Raw genomic sequence first — 20,633 nt, 5'->3', positions numbered from 1 at the left:
AACATGTTCACAGCAGCATCGTTTGAATACCGAAAAATTTCATGATCATCTAAATGATCACCAATAGGGAAATGTTTACATTTAGAATATTCATTAATGAAATGCTATATAGCGATCAAGGTGAATAAACAAAGCTGCATGAATCATCATGGAGGTAACAGGTGGTTACCTCTGGAGACGGCTAAAGGGAAAATGAATCTGAAAGAGGTCGGGAGGGACACAAACAGCTTCGACTCTACCTCGTGTTTCCAAAATCCGAGATAAACATAACAGAAATGTTGTTTTTCAGATCTGGGTAGCGTTACATGAATGTTTATTATCTTATTTTCATGTTGTGCATGTTTGGAATAATTTAACAGGAAATAAAATGCCTTAGGTGTTATAAAACTTGGTTCTGAAATTATGCTAAATAATACCTGTGGTATGAAAGCATCAGTTCTATCCGTATACTTTATTATCAAAAACTCTTAAGTTAAAGAAATAGTGGTAAATAGTTTCAGTTATACAGGATGAAAAAGTTCTAGAAATCTGTTGTACAAAACCTTGCCTATAGAGGGCGCCTGGGTGGCTCAATCAGTTAAGCCTCCGACTTCGGCTCAGGTCATGATCTCACTGTTTGTGAGATGGAACCCTGAGTCAGGGTCTGTGCTGGCTCTGAGCCTGGAGCCTGCTTCAGATTCTCTCTCTCTCTCTCTCTCTCTCTCTCTCTCTCTCTCTCTCTCTCCCTTTGCCCCTCCTCACTCACACTCTTCCTCTCCTTCAAAATAAATAAACATTTAAAAAAATGTACTTAAAATTTGTTAAGAAAGTGAATCCCATGTTTAGTGTTCTTACAATAAAAGTAGATACGGAGAGATAGAGAGATAGATAAGAATAGTAGCAAAGAATACAGAGTGCCCTAGAAATAGGTCCTATAAAATGAAAAAACTGTTTGCATTCTTAGTAAAACACACATGTAAGGGTGACACACAGGACCTTTATAATTTAATCCAACCTATTTGTCCCCATTTTATATAGAACTCACTAATTATGCACTGCTGAAATATTGATCGATCATTCCTTTTATCCTTGAAAACCAGATCATATTCCTTCTATGACTTGCCTCACATGCCATAATAAGGTAATAGTCCCAATCATAAGCCATTTTTTTTTTTTTTACTAGCCTCTCAATTCACTTTTCTGGCCGAGAGCCAAGCTATCAGTCTCCTGAGAACGCCCTAAACAGGAGCTCACCAATGGAGCTGCAGGTTCTCCCGTACCCACTGGGTTTGTCCCCTCTGTCATCACATTGTTTAGGTGACTCCAGCTGTGGAAACTTCCGCCTTTGAAGAGATATGAGCAAAGGAGAAAATGGGCTAAGAGGTCATTAGGATTAAAGAAGGATGGGGGGGGGGGGCGCTGACAAGGCAGTGCGTGAGAAATGCCTGGGTGCATTCCATCCGTAATGGAATATTGAGCAAGGAGAGCATATGCGTAACGTCACAGAAAGATCTCGACCCATCTTTACAGGCTGGAAGTTGGACCAATTTCACACTGAAGATATGAATAAGGGTATGGGGCACCTGGTTGGCTCAGTCGGAGGAACATGCCAGTCTTGATCGCAGGGTGGTGAGTTCGAGCCCCACGTTGGCTATACAGATTATGCAAATAAATAAATAAATAAATAAATAAATAAATAAATAAATACTTTTACAAATGTTAATAAAGGTGAATATAAAAGTCTTTACTTGAATGCAAAAAAATCCCAGTGCCACATTTACGGGCTAAGGACTAAACGAACTAGCAGCCAAGTGTTAATTTTTTTTTTTTTTTAATTTAATTGACCAGATACTCGTTGTCAGTAAACAATGAATTATGGCTGAGGGAACGAAAATGCCACTGCGGTTTCAGACAGAAACTGGAAGGAAGAAAGTGTGTGCTAGCCAAGTCCCTGGGGTGTAATAACGACGTCTGGGGCATTGAGTTTTAATTCTGGACGCCATGTTTTAAGAGTTGCTTGAACACATATAAAACAAATCAGTAAAAAAGGTGAGGAAGCCAATAACTATTTTATGAGGAAGAGTGGAGGAATCGTAAAGAGACCTGAGCTCCTATGGATATCAGCAAGGAGTGAAATCAAAGGGCGATCTTGATCCTGATGGGCACAGACAACATCTGTCGTCCCATTACGGGGATATTTGATTCATGGTGCTGGTATTATCAAGGGAAACTGGTTCATCTTTCCAAAATGTAAATAAATAAATAAATAAATAAATAAATAAGATTCACCCAAATGACACAGTTCAAGTACCTGAGAATAAATAAAAATGTAATTTACTTTAAAAAAAATTTTTAACATTTATTTATTTATTACTGAGAGACAGAGGGACACAGAGCATGAGCAGGGGAGGGGCCGAGAGATGGAGAGACATAGAATCCCAAGCAGGATCCAGGCTCCGAGCCGCCGGCAGCACAGAGCCCGGACGCAGGGTTCGAACTCACAAACCGCGAGACCATGACCTGAGCCCAAGTCGGACGCTTAACCGACCGAGCCACCCAGGCGCCCAGTAAACGTAATTTACTTTAAAAGATTAAATGTACAAAGGGGCAGCATGACAGAATTGGCAGGGGGGGCGGGGGCGGTGGTGGTAATGGAATTGCTCCATATCTTGACTGTGGTCGTGGTTACACGACTCTATGCATTTGTCAAAATCCATAAATCTACACACCAAACAGAATGAAGTCTAGCATTTATAAACGATAACGTAAACAGCTAAGCAAAATATGTTAAGTTTAAAATGAAACAAAGCTTGTTTTGCCCAAAGAGAGCTTCCTAGTCACGCCACCCTACATACCGATTCCAGAACACAAGAGGGAAACTAACTCTAGCCCAGGCAGTTCACCTTCCCGATACCCTTGTGGTGGTTGATAACACGTTCTGGAGGTATTAAGAAAGAAAAGGTCTATGTAGGTCTTTCCAGAAATGAGGGGCTGAGAAGAGAAGCCAGTTTCGCTTCCCCTTCTTGGGGACCGATGGACCTACACAGGGCCTAGAACGTGCTAGATGACAGGGTGTACCAGCCCTGTTGGACCCTCAGCCTCTGACCTGACCCGTTGAAACTGGAAAATAAAAACAAACAGAAAGAAATGTACCTTCACCCTTGCCCTTCCTCTTGTTTCTTCTCCTTTAACCAGAGAGGTTATTTATCATTGAGTTTCTAGGGTCGTAGCCCCGCCCGGCAGCCTAAACATAAGACCACTGATGTGCCTAGGAAAGGAAAATAAATATGCATTCCTATGAGCCCAGGTCTCCGTTTCCTTCCTTTCTTTTTTTTTTTTTTTTTTTCAACGTTTATTTATTTTTGGGACAGAGAGAGACAGAGCATGAACGGGGAGGGGCAGAGAGAGAGGGAGACACAGAATCGGAAACAGGCTCCAGGCTCTGAGCCATCAGCCCAGAGCCCGACGCGGGGCTCGAACTCACGGACCGCGAGATCGTGACCTGGCTGAAGTCGGACGCTTAACCGACTGCGCCACCCAGGCGCCCCTCCTTTCTTTCTTTTTTAATCGACGTTTTCAGTGTGACGTCATTCCCATTCCCATCTCTGTCTTATATTGCCTTTCATCAGGTAAGAACTAACGGTAAAAAATGAAATCAACCCGTAGGCTTTCGAACCAGTTGGTGGAGGTGGAAGACAGTGAGAGTGTGCAAGTATGCCAGCAAATGGAAGGTTCCGGATTCAGCACATAGATTCCAAATTGTAGCTATAAACAGAGCAACTCATTAACCCTGTACCATGACTACTGGGCACATGAGCAGAGCTCCCCCACGCTTCAGTTGGGCCATCAAGAAAACCCAAGGTGCCCAGCTTCCTGCCTCAGCTACAGCCAGCCCTCCACCAGCTGTCAAGGAGCCTCGTGTTCCTTGTCTCCCGAGAAGTGGCTGGTTCTCGCCTCCTCCGCCGTGCTCCCCGTAAACTGCAAGATAGAACAACGGCCTGGTGGCTCCCTAACCGGATACATTAAATCAGCCTTCCCCTTTGAGATCATCGTGCAGATCCCTTCAGGATTCACGAACGCTTCACCTCAGTCACCAACAGCAGCCCGTGCCCTGTACATCAGCCATCATCCCCAAACTACTAGGCACAAGCCCTGCTGTGACCCAATTTTCCTTCCTCTGCAACCTCCCAAACCTGCCAGTGTGTTCTGTGGGACTCACGGTGTATCATCAGAAACTCCCTTTCTCCTCTCACATTCTTCTCTGAGCCTTCTCTTTTTTTCTTTCATGTCCCATTTGAAACCTGGTTTTTCATAAAAACATCTCCTTCCTCTTTCCCCACCTCCCTCTGGAGACAGCTGGGGCTCTCTTTCCTCACACACCCATGTAACTTGGAGTCTGGAAATGGTATTCTTCTGTCTTCCCACTGCAAAGATAAAACTCTTCATTTTCCTCCCTATACCTGTTTGTCCCCCAGGTTTCCTCAGCCCAGGCAATAGCAGAAATATCCACCAGATTGTTCTCGTCAAAACTCTAGCAGTTATCCTTGATCTTGTATCATACCAGCATCCAGTCCATCAGGAAACCTATCAGTTCTATCTCGAAAATGTAACCCAACCCCATCCAATTCTTCTCCATCGTCACCATTGCCTCTATAACCCAAGCCATGTCAACCATCTCCTAATTCCTTTCTCTGCATTCATATCCTTTTCTGGCCTGTCTCCCCACAATGGTAATCTTCCTTCGAAATGGCTGGGATATCACAACTCTCTGCTCCTTCAAACTCAGAGTTTTATTTCTTCCCTTACAAATTCTTGCATGATCTGGGCCCTGCCTACCTCTGGGTTCTCTTCTTGCATCACCTCCAGTCTTGTCCACTGTAGTGGCTTGACCCGTGTCCTCCAAAAACATATGTTAAATCCCTAACCCCCCCCCCCGCTTCCTGTAAATGTAAACTTATTTGGAAATGGGACCTTTGCAGATGTCATCAACATATGATGTCATTACAGAAGGCCCTAATCCAATGACTGATGTCCTTACAAGGAAACGGAAAGATCACCTGAAGACAGAGACACGGGGAGAGGACCACATGAAGACAGGCCAGAGATGGGAGTGCTATATCTACCAGCCAAGGATCACTGGTGATTTCTGGTGACCACCAGAAGCTAGAAAGGAAGGACCCTCCCCTAGAGCCCTCAGAGGGAGTATCGCCTTGCTGATAGCTTGACTTTAGACCTCTGGCCCCCAGAACCGACAGACAATAAACTCCTGTTGTTTTAAGCCCCCCAGTTTCTGGCAATTTGTGACAAGAACCCTAGAAAATGAACACACCCACTAAATTCAAGTCACATTGACGTCTTTGGGTTCCCTAAATACACCAAGCTTATCTCTGACCTACGGGTTCTGTTCTAACATTTTTCTTTGCCCAGAATGTTCTTCTTCCTGTCTTTATATGACCCGTTCCTGTGTGTCATTCAGCTCTTAAACGTCACCTCCGCTGTCACCGAGCACTCAACCTAAGAGAGCCACGCCGTCACTCTTACACCAACCTATTTTAGTAATTTGTGTAACTGACAGCCAGCTAGCTTTTACGTGATTACATATCGTCCGCGTCCCTCCAAGTAACATGCACCCCATGAAAACAGTGACCTTGCCTATCTTACTGCTATCTCCCCAGTGCCCAGACAGCACTTTGTACTTAGTAGTAGGTAGAGCACAGACTATGACAGTTTACCCAGGACTGTCCTGGTTTTAAACCTTAGAGTCTTGTGTCCTGGAAGGCCTGCGGGTCCCAGGAAAGCTGGGATGTCTCATCACCCTACTAGCAGACATTGTCAATCCAATAACCGACACACTGGAAACTGAGGGGATGAACGGACCTTTTAAAGAAACGAAGTCCTTCCTCTCTAAAATCGTACATGATGGGTGTAGTTCAGCAGATCAGTCGCAAGGTGGCACTAGACTACTAGATTTATTAACATGCCAACTTTCATTGACGTCTACTCGTGGTGAGGTAGCATTACATTCCAAAATGTGAGGACAGTCAGCTGTTTTTCATAGAACTGTTAGAGTCTTCTCTAAGACTGAAGTATAGAAGTATACACCTCTGAAGTATTTTTCATTCCTGTGTATGTTCCTGACAACCATTGAATTTTTCCACGTAGAAAAAAGAGAAATTTATAAATACTAGGACCGATTTGCATTTCAAATGTTATTTCTGAAACTTATGTCACACTAACATGAAAAATATACATTTGGATGGATAAAATTGTGACTACCGTCACATCTTTTATCCAGGGATTTAAAATATAGCAAGTGTAAGGGGTAGAGCTCAGTGGTAGAGCATTTGACTGCAAATATAGCAAGTATTTATGTGACAACCTGAAGATTTTGATATCTGCAGGAAAAAAAAATCAGTTTTCCAGAAAAATCTAATGTCAGAAATGTACCAAGAGAAAGCTTTCCTCAAGTTTATAGATTTTAGGTAAGAGATAATACCAACTGAGTTTCATTTTCTACCAGTGGCTCATAGTCACCAAGTCCAAAGAGTTTTCACCTCAAGAATTCTTGTTTGTAGTCAAGATTTATTGCTCGGATTACTCCAGAAATTAACATTTGCTCCAGGGAATAGTTTCTAGAATAGAGGGCACAATTTAGGGAAATTTCATCCTGTCTTATCCTGAGAGATCAAGGTCGCTCATTTTGATCTCAGCAAGATTGTAACACAGTGTTTGTAAATTTATAAATCTATATAAGCAATATCTACATCCTATTTATAAAGAATACATGTTTGTAGATGAAATAAAAACACAGGCTGATGTGATACCATGCCCAAATCATCATGGTGGTGCCCTCTGGGGAGAAATCAAGGGAAAGAGGACCCAGGAGTTCAACGGAACTTCAACTTTATCACTAACATGTGTTTATTTTTGACAAATTGGACTACTTTCTTGTGTATGCTAAGGTTTGTTATACTACATTCTGTTGTTTTCTTTCTTTTTAACTTTTCCAACTACAAAAAGAAGAAAGGAGGAAAGTGGTATTGTCCCTAGGGATCAGTCGGCTTTCCTGCAACAAGTCTGTCAAGTCAAGGAATGAAACAGAATGTGTCCAAGATGAAGCATCCTACTTCACCCACTTGACCTACTTCTCTGACTCCTTCATGAAGCCCTATGAACCCAGGATGGATTGTTTGGATTGGAGATTTTAGTGGGTCTGCGGATAAGTGGCTTTACTTCTTTTTAAAGTTGTTATTGGAAAAGAACGTTCTGCAAAATGCAGTTCTGATGAGAACATTATATAGACAATGGCCCCGCACACTAGAGAGACAGAGGAGGGCGAGCAGAGAAGGGAAAAGAGATGGGAGGGTTGGAAAATGGGTCGATGTAACTAGAAATCATTTACCATAAACCAGTGTAAGATGACAGACTAACGGAATCTCTGGCATGTTTAAAATGTTCTCGGGGTGCCGGGTGGCTCAGTCGGTTAAGCGTCCGGCTTCAGTTCAGGTCATGAATTCATGGTTTGTGAGTTCAAGGTCCTGTGTCAGGCTCTATGCTGACAGCTCAGAGCCTGGAGCCTGCTTCAAATATTGTGTCTCCCTCTCTCTCTCTGCCTCTCCCCTGCTCACTCTCTGTCTCTCTCTGTCTCTCTCTCAAAAGTAAATAAACATTTAAAAAAATTAATAAAATAAAATAAAATGTTCTCCTTGTGGTAAGGGTTTTGTCTTTCACAAATGCAACATAATGCAGGAGACAAACCCAAGGTTGCCTGAGGAACAATGCACGAGGAACTCCAGAGGGTTCTTCCCTGGTTTCAGTATCCTTCAGGAAACTTTTGACAGCTTTGGAGTAGCTACTTTTTAGGGAAATCATTTTTTAAGTAAACTCTACACCCAACATGGGGCTCAAACTCACGACCCCAAGATCAAGAGTCTCATGCTGTAGGGACTGAGCCAACCAGGAGCCCCAGGAAAACGTATTTTAAATGTATCTTTATACAGTGAGATTATTTTCTTTAATATTCTTCAATATTTTTATATAATTTAGTTTAGATCAATTCAAACTCAGTGAAAAAATACTGTCTTAGGGCCGCTGACTGGCTCAATCAGTGAAGATTCTTGACCTCAGGGTTGTGAGTTCAAGCCCCACGATGGGTGTAAAGATTACTTGAAAATAAAATCTTAAGAAAGAGAGAAAGAAAGAGAGAAAGAAAGAAAGAAAGAAAGAAGAAAAAAGAAAGAAAGGAAGAAAGAAGAAAAAAGAAAGAAAGGAAGAAAGAAGAAGAAAGAAAGAAAAGAAGAAAAAGGAAGGAAGGAAGGAAGGAAGGAAGGAAGGAAGATTGCTGTCTTATTGTCAGGGAGGCTCAAATCCACAATCCTAATTCCCAATCAGGAAGATAAAGCACACACAGAGGTAAATAAAATACAGAAACAATAGAGGTATCCAGCATCTCACAGAAGGTTAACAGGGCTGAATCTATGAAGCTTCCAGATAATGAAAGTTTATTACACGTATACCATCACTTTGTATTTACTTTGAACGCTTCGAACGAAATGCTTTGTAAATTTTAGTTTATACCTGACTCTTTCTTATAGCACAAAATCCAACTTAATCTTTTTTTCACGTTCAAAATGCTCGTTGTTTTCCCTGGCAATGAGTAGAGAGGCATTCCTGGGAGCTACAGTAAATGCTCTCTGTTTGTTTGTTTGTTTAGGAACTTACCTGCTTTTCTTGAAAGCTATCTTGTTATTGGAGCAGAGGCAGGAGAGTTCATTCTTGATTTGTCGTTCATTTAGGGCTGCTATTTTGTATATTAGTCTGTTTCTCAGATGTGTAGAACATTCAGGAAAGGAATATCCGTGGGCAGGCTGGATTGTGACAATGGGAAGGATCCATGCAGTTCTGTACAAAATCCCGCAATGAATTTAGTTTTCTCTCTTTTAAGATGAAACACATAAGATACCCTTCAAAACTGACATTTTCTGAGACACGTTGGTGCAGAGTCATGTAGTGAAGAGAACAAGTCTTGTTTTTATTTACGAGGCCACAACTACAGTGGTCAGAAGCACAGACTCAGGCTGGCTGAGTTCTGTAGAATATGGGGCAATTTACACGAATCCTCCCCATGCGTCCATTTCCTCATCTATGAAGTGGCTATTATAAAAATAGTACCTACCACGTAGAGTTTTCAAGAAGAATATGAGTCAGTATTTGCAAAGCTCTTGGAACCATGTCTGGCACCTAGAAAGTACAAGTTTTATGACATAAGCTACTTTATAGTAAAGAAATTTTAAGGTAACATATTTGGGGTCCGTATGCCTTCGCGGTGTGTGTGCCCTTGTTGCTTTCTCCGTGATTGTGAGAACAAATGTGTATCTGGATATGCCACTCTGCCCAGGGCCAGTTTCACGGGACTGTGACCTGTTCAGGACCCCCCATGCCTTTGATCCGCTTAATGGTCTTGCTGCCACTGTCTTGACATTCTTTTGTGTTTTATTTTTTTAATGTTCATTGTTTATTTTTGAGAGAGACAGAGAGACAGAGTGCAAGCAGGAGAGGGGCAGAGAGAGAGAGGGAGACACAGCATCTGAAGCAGGCTCCGGGCTCTGAGCTGTCAGCACAGAGCCCAGTGCGGGGCTCGAACCCACGAAACGTGAGATCATGACCTGAGCCGAGGTCGGACGCTTAACCCACCGAACCACCCAGGCGCCCCTGTCTTGAAATACTTAATGATGATCCTGATTCTATCTAAACACCGTCTTCTGTTCTCGGTTGTTTTAAGCCTGGATGTCATGGCCTCTCTGTCACGGGTTTGGGGCCAATTGTTCTGGAAGAAATTGAAGGCTCTGGCAGGCACGTTGCTCTGCCTTCCTCCACAGCACCCTCAGCCTGATGCTGGGATGCAAAAGACTCGCTTTGCTCTCTTTTCCCTGCGTCAGACACGCAAAGGGAGCACATCTATAAATGCACAAGCTTTTGCAAACACGACTCGTACAAAACTATGCTTTATTCAGGACCATTCCCCCCAGTTGTGAAATTATCAAGTCCGGCATTTCTGTTCTTCCTTGAGGATCTCTTTCTTCCTTAGGAAGTGTCTTAGAAGGTTACAGGATAAGGCAGGAGCAGGGTCCTTAATTCTAGATATGTGATCTCTGACAGGCGAGTCATTCAAGCTTCCCTGGTCTCGCTTCCAAATTGTTTTCAAATGAGAAGAACAATAGTTGCCTGATACAGGAACGATGTGAGATCAGAAGAAGATAATTCATGTAAAAGCATGTCATCTTCAGGAAGGGGGAGGAGGGGTAGGAGCCACAGCATGAAATCATTCCCTTCTGCTTTCGTTCCTAGGGTGATAGTCACAAAGTGGCTGACTTCATTTTCCCAACAGAAACATCGCGTGCCCGGCACATTAAGCTACTCCATAAAAGTTTTAAAGTAAAGGTTAAACAAGGTACACACGTATGAAATAATCACTGACGAGGTATCCTCTCTGAGTTAGTCACAAAGAAGGCACCAGCGAGTGGAATAAGAAACACGCATTCTCCTCCGAGGGCTGCCATGATATGGTAGGAGTGACAATTCAGGGAGAAATAGTTACCATACAGAATCATAAGTATTTTAATGAAGGAAAATGTAGAAAGTGCCAAGGCATCATCTGTTCACCCAGAGGCTGGTGAGGAAGGCTTCAAAGGGAAGGCTCATAGGAGTTCACCATTTGGAGAGTCAGAGGGGTCCATCCACATGGGGCATTTGTGGAAAGAAAATAAGAGACAATGACTAAAACAGGAGGGTGAGGTAAGGATTTATTCTGCATGTGAACCATTGGGGAACTCACACAGGTTTCTTTCTTTCTTTTTTTTTTTTTTTGTTTACATTTATTTATTTGTTTATGGGGGGGGGGGGTTTGCAGAGAGAGAGAATCCCAAGCAAGCTCCACCCCGTCAACGCAGAGCCCAGTGTATGGGTCGATCTCACAAACCCTGAGATCATGGTCTGAACAGACATCAAGAGTCAGATGCTTAACCAACTGAGCCACCCAGCCGCCCCCACAGGTTTCTGATTACAGGGTGCTGTGATCAGAGTTTTTTAAGAAGAGAATCTTGGACATATTATAGATTATGCATGGGCATGAGGAAACCCAGGAGGCAGGAAAACTTATTAATAAAGAAACTATCCCCAAGTGTCCATCAACTGAATGTATAAACAAAGGTGTTTTATCCATACTGGAGAATATTATTCAGCCATAAAAAGGAATGAAAGGCTGATACAGGCTACAATATGGATGAACCCTGGGAGCATTATGCTAAGTGTAAGAAGCTAGTGACCAAAGACCATACGTCGTATGATGACGTTGATATGGAATGCCCACACTAGGCATATCTCTAGAGACAGAAAGTAGATCACTGATTGCCCGGGGCTGAGGGGAGGAAGGGTTGGGGCGTGACTGCTAATGGGTATAGGGGTTTTTTTTGGGGGGGGGGGGGGGGGGCATGATGAAAGTGTTCCGGAATTCGATAAGATAGTGGTGATGGTCTACAACTCTGAATATACTAAAAACCACTGGATTGGAAAACTTAAAATAATACAACTTAAATTTCAAAAAGAATCTATTGCCTTTGTCTGATAGAGAAATAAAAAAGAACTGACCAGAATTAGCACCAGAGAAAATAGAGAAACAGGATGAGTTTCAAAATACTTAGGGGACACCTGCGTGATTTAGTCGGTTGAGCGTCCAACTTCAGCTCAGGTCATGATCTCACGCCTCCAGAGTTTGAGCCCCGCGTCAGGCTCTGTGCTAACAGTTGGGAGCCTGGAGTCTGCTTGGGATTCTGTGTCTCCCTCTTTCTCTCTGTCCTTCTCCCGCTCACGCTCTCTGTCTCTCTCCTTCTCAAAAATAAAATAGAATAAAATAAAATAAAATAAAATAAAACAAAACAGAAGATACGGCAGTAAAAGAAAAATAGAGCTTTCCTCAAGCCTTCCAACCAGAGGCAATAGCTGAGTGAGCCTGAGCCTGAGGTAAAGAGGAAACATTCTTGCAAATAAAGAGCTGGGTTTCAGGTGCAGTGGGAGGGCAGTAGAAGTGACCTCTATAAGGTCTTGTGGAGATGGGGTTCATTAGCAGTCAGGAAGCAACGAACAATGTTTTGTGGACCTTTTGAGAAGGCTGTATTTAGCAGAAATATATTTTCAATAATCACCTTCTTTGTAGGTTTGTTTCAAAGGGAGTTTGAAGCCATTTATAAAAATGCATCATATACAAACGTAGGATAAAAGTCGAGAATGTGATTAAGGCATAGGCATATTAATAATAAAAATGGTCAAGGGGCGTCCGGGTGGCTCAGTCGGTTGGGCAGCTGACTTTGGCTCAGGTCATGATCTCGCAGCTCACGAGTTCGAGCCCCGCGTCGGGCTCTGTGCTGACAGCTCAGAGTCTGGAGCCTGCTACAGATTCTGTGGCTCCTCCCTCTGCCCCTCCCCTGCTCTGGCTCTCTCAAAAATAAATAAACATTAAAAAAATTTTTTTTAATAAATAATAAAAATGGTCAAGTGAAGCTGGTTGGGTAAGTACTATACAGAATTATGTATCAGAAAATCTCTTGTTCGTTCTGAAAGTGTGTGCAAAGTGAGCTCTGGGTTTTTGGGTGTTTTTTTGTTTTTTTTTTGTTTTTTTTTTTTTTTTTTTTAGCAGCAGGAACACGAAGTACAATTATTTGAGAAGCCTAATGAGCTGGTTACAAGAGTCACTGGTGAATGAGAAGTCTGGATTCGTTGGCTTCCTGTTAGCTGAGGTTTTGCTATATAAGGCTTTCCTGTTTTGCAGATGAAACCACCACTGCTGTTCGTGTCCAGGTGCGTGGGCTCTGCACAGAGCCCCTGCTCCACCGGGTCTGGGGGAGCCCAGCTGTGCTGAGGGGACTGTGCATTGATGTTCTCAGCTGGTTCCAGCCACCCTGTCCTGAGAAGGAAGGGACGAGGCTGGGGACACCGGACGTTCGTCTCGAGCAGCAGCGTGTAGCCATCCCAGCCCTTGACCTGGGGCTTTGTTGTGTCTTCTCAGCAGAACAGGGAATATGCCAGTGAATTAGGTGCCTTGACGACCAGACCCTGAGCATAAACTGCGATCAGACCTAAGGATGCGCCCAGTGTCTGGTCCTCTCCCATCCCGCCCGTCCTCAGTGCCCTAAAAGACAGCAGCAGCTAAACTGATGGCTGTAAGGAGAAGACAATGAAGCCAGTTGGCAACTAAAAATAAATTTAAAATCCATCGAATGGGGCTCCAACCGTAGAGCATGCGATGCATGCGACTGGATCTTGGGGTCATGAGTTCGAGCCCCACATTGGGTGTAGAGGTTACTAAAAATAAATAAATAAATACATACATACATACATAAGCTCTAAAAACCAATAATAAAATAAGATACATTGGACAGCAATACTAAACGTGGAAAAAAATAACAGAGGGCAACTGGGCACTCCTTTTCACGTTCAAACACAAATAACTGCTTTGATTTCGCACACTTCACCACATACCTAAGGATTATTATTACTAGTGTGGATTTTTCTTGTTTGCTTTGAGATGCTAGCTCCAGCAGGTCCAAGAAACGTTTTTTTTTTTTTTTTTAAATCAGGTGACACCGTTATCCAAACACAGGCATCACCTTTGGGATGAGATGTCTTGCTGTTAAAGGGCAGCTCAAGGAACAAGATGAGGGGTGGGAGGAAGAGAGGAGACAGAAGGCAAACAGGATGAGAGCAAAGGGGTCTGTCTAACTGAATGCAGCTGCAACACCTTGAAATAACCCATTTTATCACTTTCTAGAAAAACCCTGATACCTCACCTCCCAGCTCTCCTTTCTCCAACTTACTGTTTTATGTTTCAGTATTTACCAGAGTTTTGGTTTGTTTTTGTTTTTTTAATGATTTTATTTTTAAGTAATCTCTACACCCAGAATGGGGCTGGAACCCAAAACCCCGAGCTCCATTGACCAAGCAAGCCAGCCAGGCGCTCCCAGAGTTTTGATTTTTAAGCCGCTGGATATAAAGCATTTTACCAGAAAATCTTATATGCAAGCACGTGAGTTATCTGGGCTTGGGTGACCCCAGTTCTGGCCCTGCAATTAGCCGGCTCACCCAGCAAAAAGCAGAGCTGAGACCACTCCTAGCCTTAGTCTCCTGATTCATAAAGCAAGGCGTTTGGCCAGGGGTTTCTAGTCACCCTTCCATCTTTTTTTTTTTTTTTTTTCCAAGGAGGCTCCACACTCAGCGTGGAGCTCAAACTCACAACCCTCAGATCAAGAGTCGGGTGCTCTACCGATTAAGCCACCCAGGTGCCCCAAGTAAGGGTGTATGTCAAATGCCTACCCGAGCATGGCATACACTAAGCCTTTAAGAAGGTCTTTATTGCTACCAGTGTTAATAACAGCCTACGGAAGAGATAGACAGCTCTCCTACTGAAAGCACAAGTCACTTGATATTCAACAACAAGAACAAACGTGAGTCTTTTCATTTAAATGTGTTTTCATTTCAAAAATAATATCACTGGCGGTAGGAATTTTAGAAAATACTTTTTCAGTGTTAGTTCTTCTGAGAAAAGAGATCTGGAAAGCGGGCCAGAATTTCTTCAAATGCAACAACTCTTGAGCTAAAAGGCCCAAGGGATTTAAAACCGGAGGACTACCAAATCCAAGTCTTTTAAGCTTCCAAAGTCATCCATTAAGCAGCAGAATGCACAGTTAGAAAAGGCCACATACAAATGCCTGTGATTCACTTCCGTTCCTTGTGGGGGCTCTGCCGTTTGAAAGAGGATTTCCTTCCAAGGAGGAAAATTATGGAAACAATGACCAAAATGTTTCTTCTCCACCCCCTGCCTGTGCTGGCCCTATTTTGGTCAGCAGGCTGCATCTGCTTTTGATAGGCAGTGGCCAATTTTCCCTCTGCACCTGCCCGGCCCCGCCCAGCACAGATAATTTGCAGCGAGCAAGGCCTCAAGGGCTAGCTAGCAGCCTGGCAGCCTTCCAGGGTCTCGATGCATTGCTAGGAACAAGATTCTGCCTTCCCATGTAAATCCAGTATGGTTTGTAGGCCATGGGAACGAGACAGCTCAAGTATTGTTCACAGAGAACAATTTCGTGCTGGGGTCTGCAGGAGACCCCAAGAGAAGAGAAAGGCAGAGGGCATCACCAGGGTTTTTAGCCCCTGTGCCCCTGCACCCATGTGATGGCTGTGGCAGTAAGCTTTTACGATACTAAAAGCCCAAAGGAATGAAATTCTGACATATGCTACAACATGGATGGACCTTAAAAACGTGCGAATTGCCACAGGCCAGGCACAGAAGGACAAATACCGTACGATTCCATTTATGTGACGTGCCCGGAACAGGCAAATTCATGAAGACAGAAAGTAGAATATGGGTTACCACAGGCTGGAGGGAGGGGCCAAGGGGGAGTAATTGTCTAGAAAGTACAGAGTTTATGTTGGGAATGATGAAAAAGTTCTAGAGATAGATATTGGCGACAGTTACACAACCCTGTGCATGGAGATAATGTCACAAATGCATACTTACCAATGGCTAAGATGATAAATGTGATGTTAGGTCTATTTTACCACAATCGGAAAAAAAACAAAGCAACAAAAGCAGCAGGGGAAGGGAAAACTTGTCAAATTCAGTGTCTCAGAGAAGCAAGCAGCTTCGACCCCAACTTAAACACCAAAAATTGGAAGCACCTGTACCACGTACACCAGCTTTAAGGGAGTGGTGATCTCTAGGAGGACGGAAAGGGCATACTCGTTGGTGGAGAGTTATTTTGACCAATCCCTGCCTGCAACTCTTTCTCCCCAATTCTGAACGAGGCATGGGAAACTGTCATCTGTTCGATCCCAGTGGTCATTTACAAGTGTCCGTGACATCATTTTCTGTACGAAATGCGTCAGTGTTGTACCCTTCAGCGTCTATCTTCAAACCCCCCAACACCTCTTCCCCATCCTCACTTTCTGCTGATGTTCCTGCCTCCCACTTTCCAGAAAGCACTGACACAATCACAGCTGCCCAGGCCTCCCCAACCACATCCTCCCACCCACCAGCATCTAGACCCACACATTCCGCTTTTTTGCCGATTGACATAGAGGGACTATCTAAACCTCTGTCTCTGTTTGTCACTAGGTTCCACTGTGTTGTATATTCAAGGTGATCTCTGCAGTATTTCTTTATTGCCTGTCTCCTCGGTTAGAACCTATTCTTCGTGAAAGCAGGGATTTTGCCTACATAATTCTCGGACGCAGTCCAAGCATGGAGGTCAGTTGCTGGCAAATAGTAACCTCTCAATACACAGAAGAATACCTTCCTTTTCTATCTGTTTGAAAAATACCAGTATCTTAAAAAATGAAGTATTGGAATAGAAAAACATAACTTGATCACATGAAATATTTGGAATAAACACGTCTTCCCTGCTATTCCCATAAACCAATGAAATGTTTCCAAAGTAATAAGATTTCAACACCCAAGCCACCTCCCCCGGAAGTCACACACAAAATATTTTGTCACCCATATCTTCCCAATATTATTTTGGAAATAAGTCTGTCTCTCTTTCTGCGGCAAGGTGTCTCTGGACCTCCGGACACCAAGGAATCAGGAGATCACTCACGAAACCTCAAAAAATGGGAAAGTCATTAAAATACAGACAGAATCGGAGCTCTCAGAGTACAATGGGTTAAGAGCTGCACGCACTTTTCTAGACAGCAAAAATTGCCAAGGTAAATTCTCTATGACTAATTACAAAACTAACCACCTGTAGTCGGAATTATGGACGCTGTGTTTCTCAAAACACTAAACAAAATGTAGGCTTGTAGCGCAGAAGCCGGTGATCTGTGCAGGGCCTCTATACTTCCTGTCATCAAAGGAGAGCATGAAGGTCATCATTAAAGAATTGTTTTCTTCTGACCTACTTGAGAACACTCTGAAATGATGAGCTGCCAAACACTTTGAAAACTTGGCCATGTTGGCCCCGACAGGGACAGAAAAAAAAAAAAAAAAAATGCATAAGTGTGTCTCCTGAGGGAGGGGGTCTCATTCAGCAGAAATACATAGACACATTTTTATTTTAAAATTTTCCACCCTGATAAGCGACTGGATTCACATTCGAGGCTTGGGAGAGCCTTTTAGGATAATATTCTAAATTACTGCAAAGAGCTTTTTTAGCTTGAATGTGAGCTAAGAAAAGTGAGATTTTACTTGTAAATACTCTATGTTTTAGCTTAACAGCTCCTCTGCTCTTTGCATCTTACCTGTAATCAACACTATTGGGGGGAGGATTTTAAAGATCCTTTCCCTCTGGCACACGGTACTTTGATATACGAGCAGCATGTGCGTTTTGGGAGTGGGGTTAAGCTTTGAAGTTAAAGAACAGGATTTCTCTTCTGGGCAAAATTACGTTCCATGACCTAATTTAGGGGGAAAACCAGACCCAGGGATCAGAATGGCTCGTTAAGGCTCAAGAATTCTAATCGTTTCTCTGGGCTTGTCCTCAACCTAAAGCATCGATGATTGCTTTCACTTCTCTTTGGCTCCATTTCTCCATTTCCATCTTCTAGGTGGTGGATTTGGGACCCCTCTACAGTTTCCGCGGCAGCTCAGCCCAACATGGACATTGAGGGTTGATGTGGTCACAGATTTCAGTCTGCCACTGTTGTCAGTGCCACCAAGTGATTTGTGTTCGTAAACTTCCTTGTTCTGAGCACAAGAATGAGTAACTTTTTTCTATTTCTCGTTTATTGGAGCAAGTAAATATTTACAAAGGAGATCCAAGTATGGTGTTCATTACAGCATAAAGTAGACGTACAGGGCGAAAACCAATTACCATAAAGGATGTTAAAAGTCAGCAAATTTCTTTTCCTGCCTTAACATTTCATCAAGTGCTCATTTATACAAACCCAACTTGATCCAATGATTCACAATAAGCCTCTCAAAGGTTAGTTGCGTTTTTTTAAAAACGTTGTTTTTGTCAAGTACTGTTCAAGTGGAAAAATATACCATGTGTTCATTGATACAGATGAGCTCATTTTTATATGCAGCTGATATCAGAGTATTATAGATTATCAAATGAATATTAACTGCTATCTATGATATGTCAGTGTTTCATTATGAGGGCACTAAAAGTCTTAGAACTGTTTCATATATATACTTTGTGTTTGCTGTCCAATGACATTTCCCTCAAAATGGGATTTTGGGATTTTTTTAATCACTCAAATGTCCTTTTGAGATTGTTAAGACCTTTATTCATTTGTGTTCCAACTTGGCAGAAATCATGGCGTATCCATTTTTATATTTCTAAAAGTCAACAGAATCCCGGGGGTACATTTGACAATGAAAATACTTGCTGAGTGAAAATGTAGGCCCACATTGACACGGGTATATCACTTTTAGAAATCTGTTCCCTCTTTACTGCACAAGTTTTCAATATGCACAACTGAGCAATTTGATTTGGAAAACTTGGCCTTTAGTGTGTTTCCTTTAAGACGGATTTATAGCTGAGCCGCCTGGGTGGCTCAGTGGGTTAAGCGTCTGACTTCGGCTCAGGTCATGATCTCACGTTTCATCAGTTCGAGCCCCGCCTCAGGCTCTATGCTGATCACTCAGAGCCTGGAGCCTGCTTGGGACTCTGTGTCTCCCTCTCTCTCTGCCCCTGACCCATTTGTACTCTGTCTCTTTCTCTCTCTCTCAAAAATAAACAATTTAAAAAATTGATTTATAACTTATTTCATTGCTTCTACTGAAGGTCATCAGTGGATTTGGGTTTTCTTAGCTCCCCCCTCATTCTCCACAGGTCTTCCTCAGGGACGACCTCCGAGGAGATGTCCTTCTGTCTATATTGGCTCATTCCACCAATAGAGACGTCCTGAAAGTCTTCTACAAGCAGCAACTGCACAAAACCTGTTACTGAGTAAGGGAAAGATGGCCCAGTCTTCTGCTAAACGAGAGCTATCTTCCACCTGCCACGAGAAGGACTGATGCCCCAAGAAGGAAACTGGACTCATGGAAAAGCATCTGGAAACTGGAGAAACGCACCAACTCCCTGTAGTGCAAGGACATGCGATCCCTGCAGTCAGAGAAGATGAATGTAAGTTCTAAAGTTCATTGCCATGACACAGAGACGCTGCTCAGAATAATCAATAACAAACCCAGCAATTCATAGCATAAGATTTGGGATGAAAACTGACTGCTCAACGCTTCTCCAAATCTCTTTAGAAGGAGGTGCCTTTACGATTTACCACCTCCCACTAATCAGGGAATAATCCAGAGGTGACTATTCTAGAAGCATTTTGATGAAAAGAAGCAGTAATGTGAAAAACGTAGGCTTGGGAAAATGTCAGGATTTTGTCCACTCCTGTTTAAAAAAAAAAAAAAAAAAACAGGAATAAAGGGAAGAGAGTTTATGATTAAAAACATAAGTCTGGGGCGCCTGGGTTAAATTCAGTCGGTTAAGCATCTGACTTTGGATCAGGTCATGATCTCACAGTTTGTGGATCCGAGCCCCACATCCGGCTCTGTGCTGACAGCTCAGAGCCTGGAGCCTGCTTCGGATTCTGTGTCTGCCTCTCTCTCTGTGCCTCCCCCCTGCCCAAACACACACACACTCACACTCTGTGTGTGTCTATCTCTCAAAACTAAATAAACATTAAAAAAAAATTTAATAAAAAATAAATAAAAATTTAAAACATTAAAAATAAAACATAAGTCTGTGCCTGTGTCCATGTCGACAACCTCGTGGCTTGCTAGGAGTTCCAGAGGCAGATGTGGTAGTTACCTGAGATGCTGAAAAGGCCATATGCTACCTTGGTACCTTCTCTGTTTCTGAGGTTCCAGCTAAGTTTGTGTTGAATGAGTACAAACTACACCTCAGACAATTCTAGAGTCTCCTCTCTCCCACTTTTGTCTAAAGAGCAAAATATTCTTGGTGGGGCGGGGGGGGGGGGGGGGGGGCGGTGGTCAGTAGGAAAGACATTTTGCCTTTCCCTTGAAATATCTACCTAATGCAGAAGCTACAGCTGGATATTCACCACGTGGCTTTTATAACTTACCCATGGCCTTGAGGTCTGGAGACTCTGTTAGCCCCAGCTGTTTTCAATGGCTTCCCTAAAAAATATTATGTGTGTTGAGACACTGAACTCTAACTGCCGGCTTAGACTTCAGTTCCAATGAAGAAAAAGCAAGTACGCTAAGACAGATCTGTTTGTAAAAGCGTGTTTAAAATTAACATCCTGAGGAAACCAACAGAACTTTCTGTTATCTGATTTCTTTCCACGTATGGTTCAATGCACCACTAATGGTTTCCATTTGAAAAAGCAACTTCATTTAGAAAGAAAGATGTTTTGTAATATATATATAAGAAGACTTAATGTTCTTAAGAATGCACCAGTTCTTTGGAAGTTGGGTGACTCAATCTAAGAATTGCCAGTCATAAGATCTAGATACAATTAACTATATTTTACTTGAAGTTACAAGCTTCATCGTTCATTGGTCCACAAATGGGGGTTCCCACACGTACTGCTCAGTGAACTCTTACAACAGTTAAAAGGATAAGTAAACGCCAATAATTTTGTGGGAATAACATCCTGTCCTAAAATACCTGCATAAGAACCATCCTGCATATTCACGC

General features: G+C 42.8%; 1 long non-coding RNA gene across 1 annotated transcript; it reads left to right on the top strand.

Annotated features, from left to right (window-relative positions):
* Positions 1-3,614: 3,614 nt before the first annotated feature.
* Positions 3,615-5,260, top strand: LOC123588134. The gene is made up of 2 exons (XR_006707721.1): positions 3,615-4,092; positions 4,987-5,260. It is a non-coding gene; the product is annotated as an uncharacterized LOC123588134 (long non-coding RNA).
* Positions 5,261-20,633: the final 15,373 nt, after the last annotated feature.

This window comes from Leopardus geoffroyi, chromosome D3 (assembly GCF_018350155.1).
Source record: "Leopardus geoffroyi isolate Oge1 chromosome D3, O.geoffroyi_Oge1_pat1.0, whole genome shotgun sequence".
In the NCBI taxonomy this organism is placed as follows: domain Eukaryota; kingdom Metazoa; phylum Chordata; class Mammalia; order Carnivora; family Felidae; genus Leopardus; species Leopardus geoffroyi.
Note: the sequence above shows the minus strand (reverse complement) of the source record. Positions and strands in the feature narration are given on the sequence as shown.